Source organism: Ambystoma mexicanum, chromosome 3p, assembly GCF_040938575.1.
Source record: "Ambystoma mexicanum isolate Mex_15411 chromosome 3p, UKY_AmexF1_1, whole genome shotgun sequence".
Lineage (NCBI taxonomy): Eukaryota > Metazoa > Chordata > Amphibia > Caudata > Ambystomatidae > Ambystoma > Ambystoma mexicanum.
The window spans coordinates 75,348,551-75,370,128 of NC_090925.1; positions in this window are offsets into that span (position 1 = coordinate 75,348,551).

Sequence of the window (21,578 nt, forward strand, 5' to 3'; positions counted from 1 at the left end):
TTTGAAGACATTTATGAATCTATGGGAATCAGATTCCAGCCAATCAGCTTCTGGGAGCTTCTTCCAGATCTGTGTGCCTTGCACGCCAAAGTCAGCTTCTGGGAGCTTCTTCCAGATCTGTGTGCCTCGCACGCCAAAGCTTCATTCCATTGCAGGGATCTGATTAAAGCTTGGTGGTTCGAGAAGCAGGGAATTACCACAACAAAGGAGGTCTTTTGTCACATAGATGTTCAGTATACTAGAGATGTGATGAGGTGCATTGCCATAGATGCATTTATGTCCGTGAACAGCTAGTATAAACTCACTTTTGCTTCAACTACCTTCACCCTGCATACCCTTTGTCCTAGCTGTCATTACTGAAACTAGTGACTAGCGGCCCAAGGGCTTTGCACACGTCTACAAATGTAAAAATAAATAAATAAATATTGGGAGCCAGGATAAATTACACAGGAAGGGAGTGGCATAAGCTCTCAAAGGAGCATTCATTGCAATGCTTGCAGTGTTATTTTGAAGCAACATCTCATCCTCCAGTATCGGCTTGCACGGTTATACTCTTGCTGGATGTTCTTCTGTTTTGTCCCACTGCATTCATTGTGCACTGTTTGGTCCATCCAGATCGGGGCACCTAACCCCATGGTGTGGTGCTCCTTAGGGCTCAGTCTTTCCAGCCCTGCTTGGAGATCTGGTGTCAGGGATGGGTGTTGAGGTGCACCAGTATCCTGACCACACCCCATTATTTCTTAAGGTGTAGTCCCCAGCTGGCGCTAGTATCTCACTTGGTGCTATCAGGGACTCCATGGCTTCACTTTCTCTTAAATTATATCCTTCTAAAAGTGATGTTTCATTTCCTTCTCATTTCTCTCTCTTGCACCACACCATGATTGCTTTTCCCCTCTTACCTTCCGGCTATTACACCTTCACAGGTGTCCTCGGTTACATCTCTTGGGTTCACCTTAGACTCTAATTTAAACATCTAATCTCTTGCCTCACTTAATCTTGATTTTATTTGCTATACCTGCGGGATGAAGACGCATATCCTCCTTCAGACTTCTCTGCTGCTATTCAACCCTTGCTTGATGGCTGGAGCACTGTATTGTAAGGCTTCCTGCTTCTGCACTCACTGTTCTCCTGGGAGATCTTGGCTAAGCTGCCTACTTCCTCACGGGAGGGCAGAAGTTTGACCCTATCACTCCTTCACTGATCTCTCGCCACTGGCTTCCTGTGCATTCCTTATAAAGCAGTGGTTCTGGGACTGTCTTCGTATGTGGCTGATAAACTGAGTATTGAGGGAGGTACAAAGAATATGTTGTACTTACATAGTCTTTATGTCAATTATGCTAATCACACCACACCTGTTCTTCAATTTCTCCCATCTGCCTTCGACCCTCCCTAGGAAGGTTCTCAAAATTCACTGTTTTCAAATTGCTTGTTCATGACTCTGCTCGGTTAATTTCACCTTTAGAATCTAGCCTGTTAAGTTATTTTGATTTGGTCTGATTGTTTCCTTGTGTTTGTTTTAACTATGCAGCACCCCCCTGCTCTTGAGATCTGCTTCAATAATTTGAAATAAAATCAATACTCTTCTGGGTAACCTGGAGGGGTCTCACCCATATAGGGGAGTCGACTGTCCCCATGTTACAAATCAATGGCGCCACTGTGCATTTAATGCATTTGATGGGAAGGCAAACGATAGAATCGATTTTGTCAGGGTTTTCTTTCTGTACATGTATGGAGAAAAGGGCAGCACTAGTGCATGCAACGTCTGGATAAAGATCTTAGGGGTGTTGGCTAAAAGGGGGAATCTCCATTTTGTAAACACTGGTGCTTACGTTGCTGGCCCCCAGCATGCAATTAACACTTTTCATTGTTCTGGCTGTGTTGAAATAAAGCGTGTTTTACTTAATTTGTGATTGCTCCCGCTTCTAAGCCCTACTATAATAGGAGTTATTATTGACCAATTTAATGACTCCCAATGTATCACCCTTGAGAGGATGGCAGGCATCTAATCCTCATACTTCCTGTTTACCTGTGTCACAAGCCCTGTAAAAAATGTCTCGAAAGCCAGTTGATGCATAACATTCATTCATTAACCCATTCATTCAATTAATTATTCATTCACTCTTACTTTATTTCAGATCTCAGACAAGGTGCTCGATGTTTCTAATTACAGAAAAACTCTATTTCTTGCTTTTTACAATATTCATGACTGCTCTTATTCAATAAAAAATGTAATATACAAAGATAAGGATATCTCCCTATTTTGTATCCCACACACGCTTCCGATGTTGCACACCTCTGGTAAAAACACTGCAACACTTTTTCAAGGATTCCCAAGCTTTTCATATAACAACTTATGTCCCAACCAACAACTCCCCATTCATGTGATCTCCACAAAACTCATGTTGGAGGTGAGTGTTCAGGTGGAGCCAAGTATCCCCACCCAAAGATCCTCCCCCATGCTGCCCATATGTTGGGAGCCAGAGTGTGAGACACGTGCAATACCAGTAAGAATACCGATACCGAAGAGGATCATGGAAGCAAGGCACCCAATAAGAAAGCCATACACGCATTCATGACAATATGATGGCCATCTGAATAAAAACCCCAAGGAAAAGGGAAAGACGAGCGAAAATGCAGATTGGTGACATCAAACAGAGCAAAGCTGACGCACCCAGAAGAGATGCAGAGACGAGAGAACATAGGTGATCCATAGGCACCTAAGAGGAAGTGTCAAAGATGAGCAACATTTCGGGCTCGAGATGAAGATGCTCATGCTACAGAAACGAACAAAACAGATACCAAGTCATTTTACACTTGTACAGATGCAGCAACGCAAGTAGACAAAGTATTCTTAAAGGCTGGCTACATAGTGAATAGATTGCAGCAATGCGGCAACGTATATGTATAGGAGTAAATGGTACAGATTTTCCATTATTCGCTTTAGCAGAGCTGATCACCGTGAGCTGAAAGGATTTTTTCAGCGTGTCGCAGTTAGAAATTGAAAGCTTAACCATGGAGGTGAATCAAGGAAAGATTTGGTTGGCCCGACGCCAATAAATCAAGGCCGAGTCAGGATGTTCTTGCAGAAGCTACAATTAACGTGTGAAAAGAAGAAACTCTTGTGGAGGTGAGGTGGAAAAACATTGAAGACGTCAGAGGTTCTCCATTTAATAGAATTTAATTCAGCAAAAGGCCCAAAATCATGGTCTACAGTCATGTGGTCAGATGGAAATAGACACTGGACTGAGCTGAATCGAAACTGGGAGGCAAGGGGTGCCTACACTCCCTCATATTCCCAAGCACGAAAAACAATATGCATGTGGAATATTACAGAGGGGTACAAGGGTGCCAACCAATTATAGAGGGACACGTAATTGAGAGCCCTATAGTGTGTGTAACCAATGGGACGTTGTGTATTTGATGACGTTCATAATGACCTGCACTAGAGGAGGGCTTAGTTGCCCACCTGATGTTAGACACCCAATCACCTTCCCAGATCAGTATGGAACGTATATCTAGATGTTCCCTGAAAACCAACCACAGTTACTCATAGGTTTATGTAGTTTGCCACGTAGATTTACGTCAGTAATGACGAATTGTTAGTATAAGAATGCTGTTTTTTCGTATTATGTTTGAGATTGCTTGTGCGACGTTGGATGTTGTCCGTTGTGCTCCCTGTTTTAGATAATTAACATTAAAACAGTTGAACTTTGCCAACTTCCTGAGTCAGTTTTATTTTTGATGTTTGAGTATATTCTGCATCACCTTCCATCTCTAAGTATTGCTACTGCGTCTTAAAGGGCTGGGTCGGAAACCCCAGTCCATGAGTCCTCAACTTGTGAGCAACCCCGCTTGGCTGTTCTGCTACAGACAAGAACATATTACTAAATCCGGCCCTTTCCAGCAGGTGCCTGTGTGTTACCACTTATTGTATGATCCAGAGAGACCTCTACACAGAGCAGGGTGTCCACCAAAGCTTCATTGCAATAGTTTTTACTCCTGGAATAACCTATTTGCAGGGCTATGTAGCTTATTAAAAATTAGCAGGACAGGTGAGAACACTGAGAGGTTCTGAGCACAGCCCCTGCCCGAATACTGTTTTTTAAAAGAGGCTAGCATCCATTCAGAGTCATGAGTGCATCAACATAGAAGGCGTAGTGATCGCTGTACCAGTTTGCATAGTAATGTATTGAACAGTTTAAACACTTACTGAGTAAAGAGTTGGGCAGCACTGGTGCTTTAGGTGAGATGGCGTCAATGTCTGGAAGGAGTGGAGCCTTCTATACACTTGCAGAGCAGCGAGGGATGTTGCATATGACTTAGAAAAGGACCCTGAAGCACAGAGTGAGCAGATGAGATGTCCCTCATACTACAGCTTCTCTCTTCCTGAGGTTTCAGCTACTGCCCCCCCCTGGCTCCCTGACACGGTTATATTGAGATGGGAGATGCATGAACTCTGCTGAGGATCTTCAGGGGCCTGGTCCCTGGAGGTGAAAGCGGCTCACAACCAGCTAGCACCTAGAGACCTTGCCTAATGCATGCTTTGCTTTATTTTTCAAAATGAGTGTGAAATGCCAATTAAACAGTTGTGGTTTTGTGCCATATGCACGATGCACATGCTATGATTGCCACGTGGTTCTACCTGACAAAGCAGGGGCCTGAGTATATCTATCAGGTCTTCCATAATAACTCTTTCTTCCTGTAGAGTTCTATTGCTTTTCAGTGCAGGTATCCACCAAGGGCCCAGGGAAGCCTGTCATTTCTTCATACACGATCTGTTTTCTATTCATGTGCATTTCATGCACCAGAACAAAACGACCTCGAACATGGCTGTGAAAGTGTGTTGGTTGGCTCCCTTTTGACAGCACACATCAATTTCCTGTCAGTCACAATCTGTGAGTGTTGCCCATGAGACTGAGCCTGCCCCTCTGGTGCAAGCCCCTGTGCATTGTTGAGTGGTCCTATCAGGTTTACCCAACTTTTTCCCTGAGATGTCCTGATCTGGGGGCTCATCAGATACTGATTGTGCCCCTTGAGGGACTGTAAGTACACAGAGTGTACCTGCAGGGCTAGCTCAGTAGCCAACAACAGCTGAGGGCATCGTTGTGCGATTTCAGAGGGGGCCAGGGGGGTAAAATCTACTGTAGCCCCTGGAGCCTCTACAGGGAACCCCATGTAAAATTCCAGAAACAAGTCCAAGGACCAGGGCTCATTACGAGTTGGGCGGTGTGGTAAAGATGCAGCGGTAATACCGTTTCCAGCGCATTACCGCACTTCCCAACTATGGCTTTGTCGGAAAGCTGGAGGATTCACCTCCCGCTATGAGCTGGAGATAAATCTGCCTTTCCACCAAATTTCGGAAGAATACCGTACACTTTCTTGGTTGACCCTTCCCTGCACTATGTTTCAAGATACTCTCCTCCAACCGTATTGCTGTCCCTCTGATCTCTCACTCTGTTCCTTCTCCCCTTACTTCTCAACTCCTTCACTTCTTACCGTTGCTACCTCATATTACCTCTGTCATTCCCTTCCTCCTTTCTCCTAATATACATCCTTGCCTCTTGCTTTTCTTCTGTTCTTTCCTCTCTTTCCACTGTTACCAATAGCTACTCCTTTTCTCCCACTCCCTGTTGCTCCTACTACTCTCCATCTACTACTATTCCTACTCTATCCCTTTACTGCCTTTACTTCCTCTTGCTACTACTGTCAATGTATGTTTCTTTCTCCTCATTAGTGCACACTATCGCCCTCTACTACCAACTAACACTTTAATATCTGTGTCTCTCACGTGCTCCTCCACGTCACCTGCTACCTACTGTCTCTACTCCCAACTACTGATACCTCCACGACTACTACTAATATCACTCTGCTACTCCTACTCTTCCTCTACTGCTCAAACTCTCACACACAAACACTTCACAGACCCTCTCTTGACAATAGTCTACGCACTCCTTTTGCTCTCACCTCCTCCAGTCTCTCAGATGTCCTCCGCCACCTCCTGTCCGCACCCAGATAACCCACACATGCACACTCAAACACATCACCTTGCATTACTCATCCACTCGCTGGATTGGATGCTCACCCTATGCAGTAACTTACCTGGCATCCAGGGATGTGAGGTGGGCTGGCTATGGGAGGCTTCAAAAGTGATTGTAACCCCTGCCCCTTTTACAACAAAAACCTTGCTGGGGTCCAGGGATGTTAAATGTGCAGACCTCCATAAGGTCTTTATTTAAGCATTAAAAATTCCCTGGTGGGTTAGCGGTTTTCCTATTCATGGCCCAGCCCCCAGCAGACACGCTGAGTGTGTGTGCTGGAGCCTCTCCGGTGTTGTACTGCACATACCTTTGCCAGGCCTCCTGCGATGGGTGTTGTGCCTTTCTCTGCACCCTGCGGCAGGGTGCACTCCACTTCTGTCATCCTGTGGATCCGGGATTTGGGTGCACTCCCTCCATCTCCCTGACAGGGCCACAATTCTGGCCCTGTCACATATGCTAGAAATACATTCAATCACATCAGTTTGTAGACTATTAGTGTAGAGTGCTTGAATATCAGAGTGACTGGCAATTTGAAGTTAGGGTCAAAGGGCATGTTTTCCATTCAAGTAATTTCATCAGTGGTATCCCTGATATATGTCTTAGTTGCTTGGCTTGGGAGTTGAAGAAAGTAGTCAACATTTTTCTTCAGGGGTTCCAAAATAGAACCCCAAACGGTGACTATTGGTCTTCCAGATGGTTTCAAAGAATGTTTATGAATTTTAGGTAATGCATAGAAATGAGTAATGCAAACAATGTCACATCTTCAATCATGCTCCTAATATCGGGAGGGATCTTTATTCAATTTCTAATAATTACTTTCCACCCGAAGAAGTGCAGACACAATGGGGGTCATTACGAGTATGGAGATAGCCATGCCGCTTTTAACGGCATGGCTACCCCCATTCTGGGTACCGGGTCCGGGTTCCAGGAATAGGGAATTACCGGGCCATGCCGACTTTGGCGGGCCCGGTAATTCCCATTCTCGGGACCCGGACCCGGTACATCCCCATTCCCATTTGAGCCCCCATAGGGCATGATGGGAATGGGGAGGATGCTAACATGTTAGCATCCTGGTCTGCTAGCGGGTCCCGCTAAGGATGCCTGGTCTGACCAGGCGTTCCAGAGCGGGACCCGCTGCAGACCTCGTAATAGGGCGGCCTGGAATGAACGGTGCCGGTCCCTTACCGGCACCGTTCATTCCGCGGCCGCCAGGGTCGTTATGACCCCCAATGTCTTCATATTGGTCAACGCTACCTCTCTTATCTTCAGGTTTCATTACCAAGCCCTCAGGATGCCTTGCTGACAAATTCCTGCTTGTGCCCAACATGAAAAGTAAGTCGGGAGCACAGTACTCAGAATGTACTGGCAGCCACCAGCATCTGAGGCCTGTGACGGCTACAGTTTGAGTAACTAAGGCACAATTCAGAAGCTACTTAAATTGACCATCCATCTCTGATATGAACATCTATTTTTATTTATTTATTGGGTATTTATAATGCGCCTATACACAAGTGTTTGGAGGCGCAACAAGACAAGAGGGTGGGGAGAAGGGAGGAAAAAAACAAAAACCTTCCTACTAGGCCTTGTGACATTCAGATTGGGCAAATGCAGTAAAGAGAAATGGAGGGGACGGGGGGGTATGCTGGTCAGGGCGGAAGGGCCCGTGACAAAAACGAGTGCCAGGTGGACAGAGCCAGGGGAAAGCAGAGACTGCCGGGGAAAGAAGGTCCAAGAGCTAAGTCGAGGTAAGGGGTTGGAAGGGCTACAAGGGTGCAGGTCATCCAGGCTAGTGCGGGCGAAGGAGCCCGGGAGGGGAGACCAAGTGCCGGGGTAGACTGGAATAAGGAGGACCTGGTGCCCTGTAAGACTCTGAAGGAAACAGGTGGCCAGTTACGAGGGAAACAGTGGGAGGGAGAGAGGGAAGGAAGAAGAGAAAAGGAAGGTCTTGAGAAGCTCCCGGAACTTGATGAGATCCGGCTCAAATCTGAGAGGGGCAGGGAGGCCATTCCAGAGGAGGCACCTGTGGAGGAGAGAGATCTACCCCCCCACTCTCTGGTTGGAAAAGCATCTGATCTGCAGATAGTTAGAACTAGATGACTGAAGGGCTCTAGCAGGGAGGTATTTGGGCAGAGAGAGTTGGATGTAGAGGGGTCCCAGGCCCCAGAAAGCCTTGGGATGATGCAGAGGGCATTAAACTTGTTCCTCGCAGCAACCCGGGAGCCATTGGAGAGACTTTAAGTCTGGAGAGATGCGGTGCTTGGGCTTGATGCCAAGGATAAGTCTTGCCGTCCTGTTCTGGATTAGTTGAAGGGGAGCAAAAGGAGGAGTTAGGCAGATTGAGGAATAGGCTGTTGCAGTAGTCAGGCCTGGAGAGGACCAGAGTTCTGAAGACATTGAGTTTCTGGGGGAAGGTGAGGAAAGAGAGAATGGGCCTCATTACGAGTCCGGTGGTAACCGTGGCGGTAAAACTGCCTGGTTACCGCCGGACTCGTATTACCATTCCGCCTCTGTGACTCCCGGAAACTCCAGGGCATTACAACCCTGGTGTCCCGGCGGTCACGGAGGCGGAATGTGGTAAATCCCCATTCCCATTGAGTCCTATGGGACTCAATGGGAACGGGGAAGTGGAAACACCGGCAGCATCTCGTAATGCTGCCAGTGTTTCCTCGTCCGCCTGCAGGCGGGAGGTGTTAAACCCGCCAGGTCAGACCTGGCGGGAACATCACCTCCCGCCTGCAGGGGTCGGGATCAGGCGGTCCGGAAACAACGATGGCGGCGGGCTTACCACCACAGTTATTTCCGGACCGCCAGGGTCATAATGAGGCCCAATGTCTCTGAGGAGGTGCAGCTGAAAATGGGCCTTCTTTGTGAGGTCCGTGATGTAAGAAGAGGGAGGAGTCCGCCTGGACAGTCATCAATGGGCCAGTCTGCATCACCGACTGAACAGTTGTAGCACACACCAGATTTAACAATTCTCCTCTACAGCATCTTCAGGGGTACTGTGCCTGTCCTTCTCGAGTGTTGATTCACTTCAGCAGCACTGGAAACATTGCTGGAAAACCTGAAAAAGGAGGCTTCGCTGTTAACCTTCCACCTGTGCCAGATCCCAAGCGTTGACTGGCCATGAAATTAAACCCCACCTCACTGCAAGGTTCTCAATATGTGCCTCCCCTTTTGGAAAGACACCTGAGTGTTCCTGGAGCAAGGCGGTATTTTTAACATTAGTGGCTCTGGTACTTACCACAGGGCGCTATACAGCATCAGCTTATATTTCAGTGTCCCGACGAGCATGTTCTCAACTTGCAGTCTAAAAACTGCACTTTCCCGATTTGTTTCTCTTATTTTTTGCTGACTTCCCCTTTAAGGGAGCTGGGGTTGCCACATACCTCCTGTTTTATCTCCTTGCCTCCGCCTTACCCCAACTATCCAGCCTTACCTCCCCACAAGCACCTCTTCTTTACATTTTGCTTGTTAATGTTAACAAATCACATTCATGAAAATTCACTGGGTTAACATATATTTGGGAATTAGACAGTTTCCTTTTCTGCTAATCAGAACCACATGTGTTTCTCCTGCTATTCCCTATAAGAGACTCAGCCCGATTGAGTGAATGCTGGCACTAGAGTACCCCCAGCTTCCTTGGACAAGCTTGTCATCCTAAGACCCTGTTAGCATTGGACCTCTCGGCTGTGCACTCTCTAACAGGCCCTACCTAGAACCTCTTGTCAAACCACAAGACCGAAGAACACGCCTTTCTAAGGCTTCAGACTTTCAAAATCAAATTACTTAACTATAACCTGCACTAACTTGAACCAACCAGTTGTACAGCTTATAAAGTACATATCCATGCACTTCTATGTGGACATTCTCTACTTAAAGTAGTGTAGTATTACCCTGTATACTTGTGCACCCCACTTCCCTCTTGATCGCTTGAACACTACCACTGTTGGGAGAGCCCTGTATGTTGGCTGTGAGGGGCTTCTTGTCTGGCCTTTGCCTGATGAGGGCCATCTCTAGTAAAGGGATATTTTCCTTTGGCAATCTGTTGTTGTCTACTGACATTGTCACATTCCAAGAGTGCAATCACCTTGTAGGATCCGTTGTTTGAATAGGTTTCTGGACATGTAGGTACCCACTTTCAACACCTTGCTCCACCGACCACCAAAGTCTTACCTCACTGTTAACCAGGCTTTTCCATATATAATTTCTGGGTTCAACAATATGATTTCCTATGTCTTTACTTCAAGTATGCACCCGAGAATTACTTTTCCTCTGCCCCCGGACCCTACAATATAGTCTGAGTGCTTTCTCCACCCACCCTCTACTTCACATTGAATACATCTCTGCCTTTGGTGTCCCTTGTCTACTTGCTTCCCTAATTTGTTTAGATTTGTGCCATTCAGGAAATTCCCTCCACACAGCACCCCAGTCTCATTCCTGCTGTGCACCACATGCACTCAATCCTGAACAACTGGCTGCCACACAGTCAGCTAGGTAGTGACTGGTCACGTTGCCACCCTCATGCACCGCTGCCCTTGCATCTCCAACCTTATATTGCTTGCCTGCAAAGATTTTGAAGATGTAATGCCTGTGTCCCTTTGTTCGGCATGCCTCAAGATGTGCTGCTACTTTGCTCACACATGCGGCCTCCGATTCCTTGCTTCCATGGGACTTTAATGGAAGCTTCTCCAAGGGCTCACAACATCTTTCTCCCTACCCAGGACTCAGCACTGTACCATGCTAGTCCACCCCATTGTGCTCCACAACATTTTCAAGCCATTGGTTTACCTGCTAGTGATCACACTTCTCTTGAATGCCACCGGGTTCCCCGTCATTAAGACCCGCGGTGGCCTGTCAGTTCTTTGCCTGACCGTACTATGTACCCCCCAATTTCCTTAAGACTTTCATGCAGGCGTAAAACACATGGCTTTTTACGTAACCTGCCTCAGATTAGCACATGTTAATGAGCAGGCATATTCCATAAGAATCCATTAGTAAACACTGCCTGCAATGTATAACTGAAGAGTAAAGGCAATTTCATTGACTTTACTCTTCATTTTTGCACTAATCCGCAGTCTCTGTTGCTACCCCTTTCTTTTCTTTTTTAATTGAGGATCCTGGACTGTGGCCAGCAGCATGTGGCTTGAGGGAACCACGCTGTGTCAGGTAAACTTTGGATTACGCTTTTATTTATGGAGCCCCCACGGAGCCAACAACAAATCGCTGTCTTCGTCTCCCTCTTCCAACCGCCTCGCTTCGGTCACGCGGCCCCCATCTGAACAACAACAAGATCCGGGTGACCGCAGCAAGGCTCAGAACAGGAGAGCAACATAGCAACATATAACTCTCTACACATCTTCCCCCTCTAAGAAAACAAAGAACAAAGTAACCCAACTAATAGATCTAATGACAATGCACTATATCTGACAATTAAAATATGAATAAATACAGCAAAATTATGATGAATTAAAATTCACCTTCACAGACTAACCAAAACATTTCCAAGATTATTACAATGCAGACCAAACATTTCTAAAATTATTACGATGCGGAAGAATTTGGTTGTCACACTATTGAAATACAGAACATGAGGTTGTCACACTAGACTAATCTCTAACACGGTTCATAGTCATAATCTGGAATGTAAAAAAGTCGAAAGTCAAAATCTCGAAAACAAATAGTCGAAAAAAAAAATTTCGAATGTGCTTTTTTTAAATTTTCTGTTCGAAATGGGGGGTTTCCCCCCAACCCCCCCTTTTTTTTAAAAAAAACCCTTTTTTAAATACACGAAAGCCAAAAAGAAAACATGTAAAATAAAAAATGACATATTCGAAAAAAAAATTTCGTCTATTTGTTTTCGACATTTTTGTAATTCGACCTTTTGCAGTCGACATTATGACTGCACACCCTCTAACACTCATAATCTTTCATCCACACAGGCTTTGATCTTGCCCTATGAGAACTTTTCCCATTCAAATCCTCTTCCATCACCCCACCGGCATTATCATTGTCAACTCGCAATGCTCTTCTCCTAGGCTCTTCTTCCAACTTTCCCGCTCTTGCCAATCTTCCTTTTGACCACACTTCTCCCCCTTCTAGGATAACTACACTCTTCTTTACTGCACATATCTTCTTCGGACCAAGGAACTTACTTTCCACACACTTATTCACTAACCTGGGATTTTTAACATATACCATTTCTCCAACTCTCCACTCCTGATCTTTCACACTCATCCTGGCATCAAACAACTCCTTGTTCCTTTCCTGACTCAAATTGATGAGCCTCATAATACGATCCAGATCAACTTGAACAACTTTGGCCATCCCTAGCCATTCTGGACAGAGCCTTGTCCCCGGCTCTCTACCTTTCATGGACACAAATGGAGAAACTCCTGTCGCTGAATGTAGCGTAGTAGCATAGTTCCAAGTTAGCATACTCAACACCTCCCTCCAAGGCTGTCCCAATTTCATGGCCATTTGCAAACCCCCCTTCAGATATCTGTTGACTCTCTCTACCAGACCATTAGCCTTGGGATTATACAACGCTGTCCTAGTGTGTTTTATTCCATAACCCATGAGAAACTTTCTCATGGCCACAGACACAAACTGTACTCCATTATCTGATACAATTTCAGCGGGTACACCTTCTTTAAGGAAAACTCTTTCAAGGAACCCATTCAATTCTCTAGCTGTGACCTCTTTGATGGCTTCCCACTCAATCCATTTAGAGTGAAAGTCTACCACCACAAATAAAAATCTTAAGCCTTCACCTAATCCCGCTACCGGACCCATAATGTCCACTGCCAACTTGCTCCAAGACTGGTCAGATGTGACGTTGGGTACTAATGGGCCTTCTCTTATCACTCTGCACTTGTCACTCGTTTGGCAAGCCATACAATCCTTGACATACCTCTCCGCCTTCCTGTCAATCCCTGGCCACCAATAGCTCTGTCTTAATTTCCTTTTCATGGCTCCTTCCCCTGGGTGTCCCTGATGTGCAAGTTCTATCAACACAGATCTAAGAGATTCTGGAGGAACAATACAACATCCTCTCCTTAACTTGTCCTCACACAAATTCAACTCTTCCTTGATCTCCCACCACACATTGAATTTACTATCAAGCTCTTTCTTGGCCGGCCATCCCGTCACCGTCCACCTTTTGATCAATTTGAGGTCCTCATCTAAAACCTCTTCCTGTGCCCACCTCTCCTGACTAACGGCACCCTGTAACTCTGCTACTACAGACTCCTCTTCTACCTCCTTCTCGGCCTTGTCCACTGGACTATTTCCAACCGGCAGCCTCAACAGGCAATCCGCCACAACATTCTTTTTTCCAGGTAGATAACTCACATCAAAATTAAAATTTTGAAGTCCTAATCCCCATCTACCTATCCTGGGGGAACCCATAGCCCACCTTCGACTTTCAAAAAGCTGCACCATGGGTTTGTGGTCCGATCTAACAATGAATCTTCTCCCCCACAAAAAATATTTAAAGTGACTCACAGCCCAAAACATTGCCAACGTTTCTCTTTCAATAACAGAGAGCTTACACTCCGCACCCCTTAACATCCTAGATGCAAACGCAATGACCCTTTCTGTGTTGTCTCCATCATATTGTACCAAAGGTGCACCTAAACCCAACATGCTCGCATCAACTACTAAGACAATCCTATCTCTGGGGTCAAATCTTCCAATGGATGGTGCTTCACTCACCGCCCGTTTAATACATTCAAAAGCCTCGTCACACTCTGAAGTCCATTCAAATTTAGCACCCTTCTTTAGTATCATTCTTAGAGGTATGGACACCTTGGCAAAATCCTTCACAAATCTATGGTAATATTCGGCTAAACCTAAAAATGATCTTACTTGATCCTTATCCACTGGCACAGGAGCACATTTCACAGCCTCCACCAAATTTCTCTTAGGCTTCACCCCTTGTTTATCAATCTCATGCCCCAGATATTCCACTCTGTCAACAGCAATCTTACATTTACTCCTTTTCACAGTCAACCCAGCCTCACTCAATCTGCTTAATACTTGTCTCAAAATCTTATCATGTTCTTCTATGGAGCTTGCATATATCAACATATCATCTTGAAACACAAACATGTTTTTCACTCCTTCCATCACAGTCTCCATCGCCCTTTGGAACACGGCTGCCGCTGAGGCGAGCCCAAACGGCATCCTGCAATATCTAAATGTTCCAAAAAACGTTATGAATGCTGTTAAATGTTGACAGTCTTCCTTCAGAGGAATGTGATGGTATGCCTGAGAAAGATCAATCACTGAAAACACTTTGGTCTCATTAATTACTGCCAACTTGTCACCAATTATTGGCAAAGGTTGTCTATCTATTAAGATATTCCTATTGAGATCTCGCAGATCTACACAAAGTCTAATGTCTCCATTCCCCTTAGTAGCGACCACCACTGGTGACAGCCATTCTGAGCTTTCACTCTTCTCTATGATTCCTCTCTGCAATAATGACTCAACTTCCAATTTAAGTTTCTCACTCAAATCGTGAGGTACTGGCCTCACCTTGTGCACCTTAGGACTGGCGCCAGCCTTCAACCGAATCTCATGTTCAAACACTTTCAGCATTCCTAACTCTTCTTGAAACACCATCGGATACTCTTTCTCCCATTTGTCTCTCAGCTCAGCCACAGCGATAGGCTCTTCGGCACTTGCTTGTATTCTAATTCCCAACTTACGCTGTTCACCCCACCCCAGGAGAGATAAACCTTCTTGAGTAACATACACCTCTGAATCACAGCTTCTCCCTTTGTATTTAATGGAAGCCTGGAACTTTCCCAAAACTTCAATTCTCACATTGCCATACGCATAAGGCTCTATTGTGTGCTCCTTCAATAGTTCCACATCACCCTGCATGCAACCTTCAAAAGTTGTTCTCGACATCAGGGTCCAAGGTGAACAACTATCCACCTTCATTGTTACCACTCTTCCGTTGACCATGAACACATCCGTTGGTGCACTTCCCGATTCTCCTCCTGTTCAAGTACCCTTCCGCCAGACTCAATGTTCTGCACCAGTCCAGACTCCCGACAGACTCTCGTGAAATGTCCCTTCTTTTTGCACTTCAAACATGAGATGTATTTTGCAGGACAGAACATATTTGTAGAAATATGGCGAATGCTCCCACATTTGTAACATTTAATTTCCTTGTTCGGGACCCCCTTGCGAAATCCTCTCACCGCAGCCACTTCTCCTTCCTGTTTGTCACCTTTCATAGACGACATATACTTGTGGGTCTGTTCCATACTTCTTGCCGTCTCCACAGCTGACTCCAATGACACATCCTTTGATAACAGTCTCTCCTGTATCTTTATGTTATTGGTCTACCGGACCAACTGGTCCCTTATAAGTGAGTCTGTTAGCGGTCCAAACTCACACCTGTGGCTGAGGGACCTTAAAGCTGTGATTACATTTTCCACAGGCTCCTGTGGATCCTGCACCCTCTGAAAAAACTTGTGTCTCTCGAATGTAATGTTTTTCTTAGCTTCAAAATGAATTCCTAACTTCCTCTCAGCCACAGAATATTGATCCAAATCCCCTTGGCCCTCCTGTGGAGGCTCAGGTAGTCCATCATAAACACTTCTTCCTTCAGTTCCCAGATTGTGGAGCAAAATCGCCTCCTTCCTTGCTGGAGCAAACTTATCTCCCCCTATAGCAACCAGGTAAGTATCAAATAGCCTTTTGCACCTGTCCCACCTAATTGGTGGAGTACCCGGTTCTGACAGAAAAGGTGGCGGTGGGGACATACTTGCTGCAGCCATATTTATTGGATATGCCCTTGTGCTTTGGAAAATAGCCAATACAGCAACACCTTCCTCTTATCTTGTGTGTATGCTATGCTTTCTACAGTACTGTGCAGCACAGTATATCAACAGAGTACGTATCCTTGCCCTAATCTGTATTCTCAGTAGTGCTTTCCTCCAGACTATCAATCAACAGAGATCCTTTTCTTGACCTCTTTGTGCTTAACTTGGATCTTTGTGGCAATAGGGCTTTTCTTACTTTCTTTCCCTATCCCTCATCCAATGGGAGGCACTTTGCCAATCCTTGAGTGGACCTCCCCCTGTGGTTATGCCCTGTCCTATCCCCTTATTGCTCCTCACCTGAGTGTCCAATGGGAGCTGGGGTGGGCGGCACCAAACAGGGACAGCTGTGTGTCAACGCCGGCAGCTCGGAGAAGGAACGGGGAGACCTTCCCCCTGCAGCGCCGCTTCACGCTGCTGGCGGCGCTGCTCCGACTGATCGCGGAGTGATCAGAGCGCACCTTTGAGGCATCAGCTATGCTGCGGCTCTGTCTCTGCTCCGCTTCCCCTGGAGAACCGTTGGAGACTGGGCGCGCCCTCCACCGCCCGTACTCCGTGGCGAGCTCCGCGATGTGGGTATCCTCGTCGCCAATGAGGGAACCACGCTGTGTCAGGTAAGCTTTGGATTAAGCTTTTATTTACAGAGGCCCCACGGAGCCAACAACAAATCGCTGTCTTCGTCTCCCTCTTCCAACCGCCTCGCTTTGGTCACGCGGCCCCCATCTGAACAACAACAAGATCCGCGTGACCGCAGCGAGGCTCAGAACACGAGAGCAAAATAGCAACATATAACTCTCTACATGGCTCTTTGTTTCTGAAGTGGCTGGTTTTCTGGTAGCTAGAGCGGGTAAGATAGCTCAGTGGGTAGAGCACTCGATGATGCAATGTGTGTATGATCTGCAGGTTGCAGGTTCAACTCCCGGCAAGGTCAACTCAGCCTTTCTTCCTGCTGAGGTTGATAAATGAGCACCAACACAGGTTGGGTGATATTGTATGTATATTTGTTCTATATGAAGAGCTTAAGTGTAAGTGTTATACAATAACACATCATTATTTTTTGGCCTTGGATGTCTGCTTGCATTCACAGTAATTTGGTGATATGGGCCTATACGCACTGATATTAATGATACATATGGTGATCCATTCTTGTATGCAATGTATATCACTTTATAGTGATACCGTGACAATATTTGTCATAGTGTACTTAGAAACAATGCTATGTGATGCCACTTCCTGTTTTCTCAAAGGGGGAAAGGCCGTGTTCCATCACTTCCCGTGATATCACTTTGGGGTGGGGTCAGATGACACCACTTCCTGTGATGTCATTAGAGGTCAAGGGCCATGTGATGTCACTTCCGCTACCCCTGGCATTTTGGTGAAACGACGTCCCTGTTTGTAAATATTTAAAATTGTATGCAGTGAACCCAACACCACGTGACTGCTAACTCTGGTGGTCCCCACCATGCAATTAGAATTCAGGGTCATGTTACGATGAGCATAGTGCAACATGAAAGTTCAACAGCAATGCAAAGTGCTGTATGCCTTCTTTCTGTGCTCCAGCTCATTTCCATGCCCTTTCAAGCAGTAGGAGAGGCACTCAGTGGAGTGCTCATTTCTGCTGGCCTTTCTGCCTAAGTCTTGGAAGAGCACAAATGTCTGCCTGCAGGTCTTGCTCCAAAGCTGACATAGGCACTGGGTCAGAGACACCCCCCAATACCCTAGAACATTATAGGTTTTGGCACACGTGACTTGAACAGACTTCCTACCCAAAGCTGTCCTAGTCCAAGAACAGCCTCTATCATCCTGCAAAAGCCTCTGTTTCTTTGAGCCTTTCACTTTGAGATGTAGTTGTGTCAGTATCTGAGTCTTTGCTCAGCTCAGCCTTGAATAACGTGGCTATTTAGAACTTAAACATCAAAGACCAGGCACAGCACTCTGGTTGTGATGTCAGTCAACGTTCCAGCCAACCAGAGGGCTCAGACTGCGAGCCTTACCTCCCAATATGACCTTGGGGTCCAAGCCCTCAGATGGGCTAGACACACCATGCAAAGCTGTCCACCATTCTGCCTCGCTCATGCTACCCTGCTCCTAGGCCCATACACTTTTGGTCACCCAGATCCAGCCTCTTCTCTGATAGCGGCCACCCACACTGATATCTGCACTTCCCTCACTGAAACCTGGTGTCTCCTATCCTCACTGTGCTTCTCGTTTTGTTGCCTATGGCAATAAAGAAGAGACTGACAGTAGTTCCCATCCCTAGTTTCATGCCGTGCCATCTTCTTTAGTATTTTTCTTTTACTTGGGGTGCAATCTACACTCTGCGCATTCAGTTTCTCAACTACAGTCAATGCCTACTAGCACCTGTTATGTGGCTGGCTCATGGTCACATGGGCTAGCTGGATCCAGGCTGCAGGCATGCAGCATCCAATTACAGTGCTGTGTTGACACAGAGGGATAAAGTTGCTGGGCGCACCCAGGCTCTCCAATGTAGCCATGTGCACATGGCAGGACAGTACCCTGGGGCCACCCAGGTTACACACACTAATCTGTGATCACACAGATCATTGGGGGCTGCAGTAATGTGATCACACACTGTTACCCTGCAGACCAGGGCTGCAGTACCGTGGTCCCACACAACCTGCAGCTGCATGCCTAGTAAATGAGATGTGAGACAGAATTGCCATTCATAGAGTCTGCCGCCGTTCTAAAGCGCGTGCCGGCTTAGGCTCCTTTTATTGGGAGCCTGTTATGATGCCGTCATGACGCACTGTTAAAGGGGACATTACCACACTCCCCCTTTTTCATAACAAACAAAATGAAGACCACATCAATAAATATTAAATAAATCAACAGTCACTAACAACGATACTCTGTCCACTTGGGAACCGTGAGGTAGACAATAACCACATACATTAAGATTCAGCCAGTTACAAACATTGAAAACACCCACAACTACTATTGGACAGCATTAAAAGTACATATTTACGGAGTCCTCTTTCAGCATATGTGGGGTTGCAGGAAACCATTTTGACCGCACACATCATCGTCTGTTTGGGAGCAGGGGCATGACTGGCTCCTGACACGCACCTTGGGGGTTGGTGGACCACTCATTTGGGTATTTGTTTGGGGAAAGGCTCCTCCGAACCCGCGTGCAGGAAAAGCCACACGTGGGAATGCCGGGGGCCACATCTGCTACACAGTGGTCAAGTCAGTCCCGGCAGTGAGTCCATTCACTTAGGCACTTACATTTTATTAGTCCAGGAGCTGAGGGCACACTTTACAAGACGGGAAAGCCGCACCCGGAGACACCTGGGGCTACATCCGCTGTAGTCTCTTGATGGATAGGCCAGCAGCGGCAAGACACTGGTAGCTGGGTGTCTGGGCCATGCTGCATGTGCGCTGCCTCCTGGTGGGAGTTGCTTTCCTTACGCAGATTTCACTTCGGGGGCGCTCCACGCCTCTTCCTCTCTCCCAGGTGGGAGGTGTTTCAATGAATGCAGTGGCGTAGGCTGCACCACCTTGCATTTCCTTCAACCACCGGAGAAGATACTACTGGGACCAAGGCGCACAACCACTCCGCGTTTGAGTTGCAACCCTACCACGTGATGCAGACAGGCACCACCATTGGACTACCCACACAGTAGCCTGAAACCATTGGGAATGGCAATGCTGATTGCCAAAAGCAACCTAGAATTGTGGGGAATTCATTTTCTTGAATCCGAAAAATGGGTGCATTACCAGTACTCACCACTATCAGAAAGCCGGCGTTTTCAAACAACACCAGACTTTTTTGTGTAAAACTGAATAAATGAACCCAAAGCAGGCCAAAGAAAGACTTACTGAGAGGTGGATCCAATGTAAAGTTAGATTCTGAAGTGACTTGAAGGTTTATAACAAGACTGGCTGAGCTGTGGATTTCAGCAGTTTAAGTAAATTTGGACTGAAAGACACTAAAAATCTAAATGTTTAAAAGAAATGAGTGACCTACTTTGAGTGTCACATAGGTTGCAATTGTTTAAATGTCATAGTTTTAAACTTAGAATCAGCATTCTAGCTGCATATGTAAAAATTGTTAGTTTTATTTGAATGCAGAAAACTGGGTAACTAAAAGTGACATTAGCTGGGGCCTGGCTTAAGGAACTGGATTCTGCATGACAACTTCCCCCCAATTGGAGTGAAACTGGATCCACAGCAGTTCCCAGGCCTAGCTGCCTTTTGCTGTTCCCACCAAAAGGGATGTGACACTTCTCTGATTGAATTACCTGGGCTCTGCAGGAAATTGAACAAAGCCCTGTCCTGACTCAGGCAAATGTTTTATTGGTGGGAGTCGTAAATGTGGCTTCCTCCTGGAAGGAAAGGGGAGGAGCACTGCCTGTGAGAGCAAGCTGGCTTGGCAGAACTGGAAAACTGGAAAAACCAGAAATTCAACCTTGTGCTGGGGGGAAACCACACCCCTTTGGGGCCAGAACATAAATCTAAAAAGATGGATCATTCATAGAGCGGACTTGTGAAAATTTTATAAGTGATATCATTATTCTTGTGATTTTTCTGTGCACATTTGAAGACGTTAGGACCCGGTGGTATGTTCAGGGGGGTTTTTAGCGGAAAAGAGGATATTACTCTAAATGTATGTATGTTAAAAATCTGACACTCCACCACCTAATGCCCACATGCTTTGCGAACATTTGTGTAAATTCGGGGACAAATCCAATATTAGTAACCCGACCAAAAAGTGAAATATGTTGCCATTTTTGAATGCAAGCCCCCAGGAAGAGCAGAGTTTGAACAGGGGATACCTCATGTGAAATGTGATGGGTGCATGTAATTTTAAACAAATGTGTACCTGTGCAAATATGCATTTGGGTCAAAATATAGATTGTGTGTAATTTGACAGGGGAGTGTCCTCTCTGCAAGCCATTAAATGACATCGCTCTGACACTCCACTTCTTTTCCCCAATCAAGAGAGAAAGGAAAGCTTGACCAATCTGCAGTTGAGAGAGGGGCTGGCTAGTGATGCTGCACACACACCCACTTTCAAAACACATAAAAGCAGACAGTCAGGACAGATAGGGACATTCTATTCCATCTGCTGCGGGACGCTCTGCCGGGAAAATCCATACTTTACCTCCATCTACCTCCAGACAGGGCTGGACTGCCCCACCGGGACACCGGGGCATCCCCCGGTAGGCCTCTGGCCTGTAGGGCCTCTTTTTGAGCAGAAGGATACATGTGTTACACATCGCGTCCTCTCGGCTCCTCCTGGGTGGTTTGCCTTGAATTGGCTGTCACCACTGACCAAGGCAGAGGCACCGTCATTTTTTTTTTTCACAGCATCTGGGCTGGGCCCGCACCTGCGCAGGGCCCCCTGGGCTGGCTGGGCACCAGATTGGAACCGCACGGCACGTGCCCTGCAGAGGCACGTCATTTATTTTTTTCCTTCCCAGCAGCTGAGCTGGGCCGGGCCCGCCCCTGCGCAGGGCCTCCTCGGCTGGGGCACCAGATTGAAAACGCACGTGCCCTGCCTGCAGCCCAGCCTGCGGCACAGAGTGCACACATTAGCAGGCACTGCAGGCAGGCAGCTGGTCCGGGCTGCATGAGGCCCAGCAACGGCAAGCCAGAAGATCGATGGATTGTCAGCCTCAGGTAAGAAGGGAGACACACACACTGCACGTTGATGATATGTATCTCAACTCGAGATACATAT